The 5,745-nt window shown below is 35.4% G+C and overlaps 1 protein-coding gene across 3 annotated transcripts in view; it reads right to left on the bottom strand.

Moving 5' to 3' along the window:
• The window catches only part of LOC106878542 (myocyte-specific enhancer factor 2C), a 350,263-nt gene that overhangs the window by 137,495 nt on the left and 207,023 nt on the right, over positions 1–5,745 (bottom strand). The window lies entirely within an intron of this gene.

Raw genomic sequence — 5,745 nt, 5'->3', positions numbered from 1 at the left:
GGCAGTCTATGTGTGCCTTTCAGTGTCATGATTGCATCTGACAGTCGTAAACAAGCGCCCATGTCATACATGTGTTGTTGTTCATTCCCCATCATCCATGAAAAAAAAATGTCAGTTCATGAAGAAATATTATCCTGCTTGAAAACAGATGAGGGTTAGCATGAATTAACGATGATGAAGCCAATTGAAACAAATCATAGTTGTAGCTAGTGCTGATGAGACATAAAAGCACTCGTGCCAGTGGCATGTAGAAGCACCTTTGCTGGTGACATATAAGAGGCACCTGCTACACTCTTGGTGTTAGGAAGGGCAACTAGCTGAAGAAACCAAGCCAAATTCATACTGGAACATGGTGTAGCTCTCTGGCTTACCAGTATCAGTCAACCCATTTAACCCACATCAAGAACTGAGGATGATTTGTTCAACTAAAACTCTATGAGTTGGTAGCCCAGCATGGCTGCAGTCTAATGACTGATGCATATATATATGTATGGATGTATGTATTTATTTTTATACATATATATGTGTGTGTGTGTATATATATATATATATATATATATATATATATATATATATATATATGTTTGTATATATACGTATGTATGTATATATATATTTATGTATGTATATATATATGTATGTATATATATATGTATGTATACATATATATGTATATATGTTTGTGTGTGTGTGTATATATATATATATATATATATATATATATATATGTATGTATATGTATGTATGTATGTATGTATGTATATGCACAAATATGATTATGTGTGTGCGTGTGTATATATATATATATATATATATATATGAAGCTAAGTTGCATCTTTGCATCTTCACCACTGTTATGAACCACACCCAGCCGTCTATTTAAAACTTCCCTCTCAAAATTGTCACAGACAGAGATAAATACACACACAAACACACATATGCATGCACTTATACTCCAACTTCCTCGAAACTGAGCCAGAAGAGACACACTTCAGCTACTTCCACAGACTTTTCAGTTTGAAAAACAAACAATCTTCTAGTTAAGGATATGATTCACTTCTTCCATTATACATCATATTTCGAGCTGGATAAACACAACACTCATTTACACATGTGAAACTAGAGAGACGCATATGTAGACTTCACACACACACACACACACACATTAGTAAACCAACATGTTTATATGACAAGGACACAACGCATTCATTCACTTACTCATTCTACTATACTGATACGTACCCAGACATATTCGCATACACGTAATACAAACATATAATCAGACACACATAATGACACTGGTATATACACACACACACACACACACACACACACACACATATATATATATATATATATATATATATATATATATCACAGATATATCATACACGTTTCAGTCATTGGACTGCAGCCACGCTGGGGTACCACCTTATAGAACTTTAAACGAATGAATCAAACCCAGTACTTCTTTTTTATTTGAAGTCTGGTACTTGTTCTATCAGTCTCTTTAGCTGAAACACTAAGTTATCGGGGTGTAAACACACAAACAACAGTTGTTAACCTGTAGTGAGAGACAACTACACACTCAAAGATGCACATATACATACATATATATATACAATGGGCTTCTTTCAGTTTCCTTTAATCAAATCTACTCATAAGGCTTTGATTGGCCTGAGGCTACTCAAGGTGTCATGCAGTGGGACTGAACCTAGAACCATGTGGTTGGGGAACAAACTTCTTACCACACAGCTATGCCTGCATCTATCTATCTATCTATCTATCTATATATATATATATATATATACGTAAATAGAAAAATACTTGCACGTGCAAATACAAGCATATTCAGACACACCCATATTCGTATTCAGATACATGTACACACAAATAAAGACAACATTGACACACACACACACGTGCGCACACACACACACACACACACACATTTATACACATGTGCACATACACATACAAACATGCACAAATATATTTGCCAAGATCTCGTAAATCAAAGTTTAAAAATATATTACTTTACGACAATAAAATGATACTTTTATAAAACAGTTGCTGACAGCAACCGCCAATGAAATTCTTAAGCCTAATAGAAAAAGCAGCCAAATCTCCATCAAATTACATTCATATATCTTGAAGAAAAGAAGGACACGTCTGATCTGACAAAGCGAGCTTTCTTGTATGAATTAAAAAGATGAAATGGTCATAGCTGTAACAATAACAATTACAACAGTATGATGTTTAGCGACTGCCAGTAACATTTGTTATGTTACAGTCTCCAATGGCAACACTAGAGTCATACAGTTGCCTATAGCAACAAGAAATAGGTTATTGATTTCTCTTCATTAGGTACAAGGTCAAATTTCAGAGGGATGGAGAACCACACACACACACACATTTATACATGAGGGTGTGCTGAAAAATTCCTGGCTATTGCAAAAGGCCTGGTTGGTGGTCCAACCTTCCAAGCACTGTTTACAAGGATTAGAAAAACTGAAGGGTCGCTGTAATAAGTGTGTGAATCTGAGAGGTGAATATGTTGAACAGAATCATAATTAACTGTTCCTCCACTATTTTCTTTTACCCCACAAAAAAGCCAGGAACTTTTCAACCCCCCCCCCATATATGTGTGTGTAATATAAAGATACACACACGTTTATCTATTACCTTACCTTTTACTGGTTTCAGTTATTGGACTACAACCACGATAAAGAACTGCCTTCAAGTGTTTTAGTCAAACAAATTTACCCGCGTATTTATTTGTTCTCAGTCTGGCAGTTACTCTATAAGCCTTTTTTCAATGAACTGCTAAAGTGACAGCTAGTTGAAAAAAAGTGAGCACCAGTTGGGGACAAACACAGCACAATTACAAAGATATCAACACACACACACACACACACACACACACACATAATGGGCTTCGTTCATTTATTGTCTACAAAACACAAGGCACTGACTACTTGACCAAGGGCTGTGCTGCACAGTGGGATTGAACACAGTGGGATCAAATGGTTCGGAGGCAAGCTTTTTCTGCAGACAGACAGACTGACATGTATTATACAGTAAAAGGGTTAAATGCTGACCCCTATCACTCATTATGAGTGAGGGGACATTTCACTTAGTTTATTTTTGTTTTCTTTTATAACATACAGCCAAAATTGCGAGTGAAGGGTTATAAAACTTATATCAGGATGGGTACTAAAAATGAAAAAGGATTAACTGTTGGAATATTTGAGGTTATACTCAGGTGCACTACAATATGTAACATCCATCATTGTCATCGTTTAATGTCTGTTTCTCATTTCGGCATGGGTTGGACAGTTTGACGGCAGTGGGTTAGCCAGAAAGCTGTCCAGGTTTCAATTGTCAGTTCTAGCATGGCTTCTATGGCTGGATGCGCTTCCTAATGCCAACCACTTCACAGTGTACTGGGTTCTTTTAACATGACACCTACCCAAGTGCCACCAGAACAGGTGGGTGCTTTTACATGGCACTGGCATGGGTGCTCCAATGTGGCACCAGAATGGCTGCTTTTACTTGGCACCAGCACCCACAAACCCAAAAGACTAAACTATTTTGGCTGAGAGAAGGATGTACAGGACACGCCCTGTATGCATGGACAAATATTTCTGAGGATTTTGAAATCTTGCTCCCTTTCTCCAACCAATCTCAGAAGGTCAGCCATAAAACTTTGGGCTCAGCCCTTTTTTTTTCTGGACAATGCCATTATAACCAAAAAAATAAGCTAATATACTAAACAATTGAAATTTTGAATGTGTTTCAGACTCCTATTATGGCACAATCAAGCTTTAGCAAGTATGTGCCACAGAGGCAAGTTCTATCGTTATGTTTAATTAAATGAAAAAATAAAAAAAATAATAAAAAATTGTAATTAAATTTTGAATAAACTAATGAAATTAATTGTTACTATTTTGAGTACTATTATAGAATAATTATCTTCCAAAGTGAATTGGCACGTTGGCAGTAATAGTAGAGCATTAAATATCCAATCTCTTAAGTTTTGTTCATCAACATTCTGAATATGAATCTTACTGAGATTCATCTGAAGATGATGTGAAAAATACCTGTAATATAATGGTAGTTGTTTCAGTCAATGTAAGCTGGTTTTGAGATTAATGAAAATAAATCTTTTTATTATCATCTGTATTGTACAAACTACCATTTAAAAATCCATGTTAAAGTTGCAAGGTTAAAAGTCAGGGAGTAAGATGAGAGACTACATGGCTGTAGTCCAATGACTGAAGCAAAGAAAATACATGTGTGTGTGTGTGTGTGTGTGTGTGTGTGTGTGTGTGTGTGTGTAGGTGTAGTAGTTGCTGCGTGGTAAGAAACTTACTTCTTAACCACGTGATTCTGGGTTCAGTGTCTTCTACTATAACCTCAGGCTGACCAAAGCCTTGTGAGTAGATTTGGTAGACAGAAACTGAAAGAAGTCAGTCATATATATATATATATATATACACACACACACTTGTATACACTTACATAGAACAGGCTTCACTCAGGCCAGAACAACAGTAGAAGACATTTTCCCAAGGTACTACACAGTGAGACTGAACCCAGAACCACTTGGTTAAGAAGTGAACTTCTGAACCACACAACCATGCATATGTCCCCTACATAGGTGAAATGAAATGTTAAGATACAACAAAGTGTGTTGTCCAGAAACAAATACATAAAGAGCAAAACAAATAAAATTATTAAAAAATAAAATAATGCTGCAGAGTGGATTTGATCTCACATCAAAGCAGCATATAAGTTGGTTGTCTACCTAACTATCAAGTTTTCTTGGCCACTTCATTCATTCATTTCCTTTCATTCATTCATTCATTCATCTTGCTCACAAACCCCCATACAGTCGGTCGCACAATCACCATTATTACAAATGTAACTCTGTAACTTAAACTAGATTGTCCAGAATCTACAGTAATGCAACACAGTTGCTAATGGTAACATCAGTAAAATGGGTGTTATTATTGCAAAGGCTAGTGGTAATATAATCCAGTTGCTAATGGCAAAAGCAGCACAATTGCTAACAACATCGGCAATTTCGAGAAATAAAAAAAAGAAAATGGAAAGAAAGAAAAAAAGCCCTAAACACAATACATTTTTAGAAAAAAAAAGACATGAGTACTTCTGCTATAGGATCTGATCGTTCAATAGCATAGCTTAGTTGTTTGTGCTTTATTCCCTCTGATAACAGTTAACCAAATTATTACCAAAATTGAGAAGGGAAGACCCTTCTCCATTGTGCCTGTCACCACTGATGGTAGCAGAACATATGACATGCCTCTTATATTAGCTAATCCATAATCACAATCGAATCATCATCATCACCGTCATTATCATTATCGTTATTATTATTATTATTATTATTATTATTATTATTATTGATGTTGTTGTTGTTATTGTTATTCATTAACAAGAACTGAAAGGAGAGAATTAAAACACCATGAAATACGAAGCAGGCTGGGAAATGTCACTTAATGCTATCACACTATTAGCAATATTAGTATTATAAGTGTGTGAATATGTGTGTGTGTGTGTGTGAGATATATATATATATATATATATATATATATATATATATAGAGAGAGAGAGAGAGAGAGAGAGAGAAAGAGAGACAGACAAACAGACAGAAAAAGAGAGATAAGTAGGTATTTTGATTAAGAGATAGACAGATATGCAAAGTAAGGCACGTCTTA

The sequence above is a fragment of the Octopus bimaculoides genome, chromosome 4 (assembly GCF_001194135.2).
Source record: "Octopus bimaculoides isolate UCB-OBI-ISO-001 chromosome 4, ASM119413v2, whole genome shotgun sequence".
Lineage (NCBI taxonomy): Eukaryota > Metazoa > Mollusca > Cephalopoda > Octopoda > Octopodidae > Octopus > Octopus bimaculoides.
The sequence above is the reverse complement of the archived record's forward strand: the minus strand, read 5'-3'. Positions and strand labels throughout refer to the sequence as shown.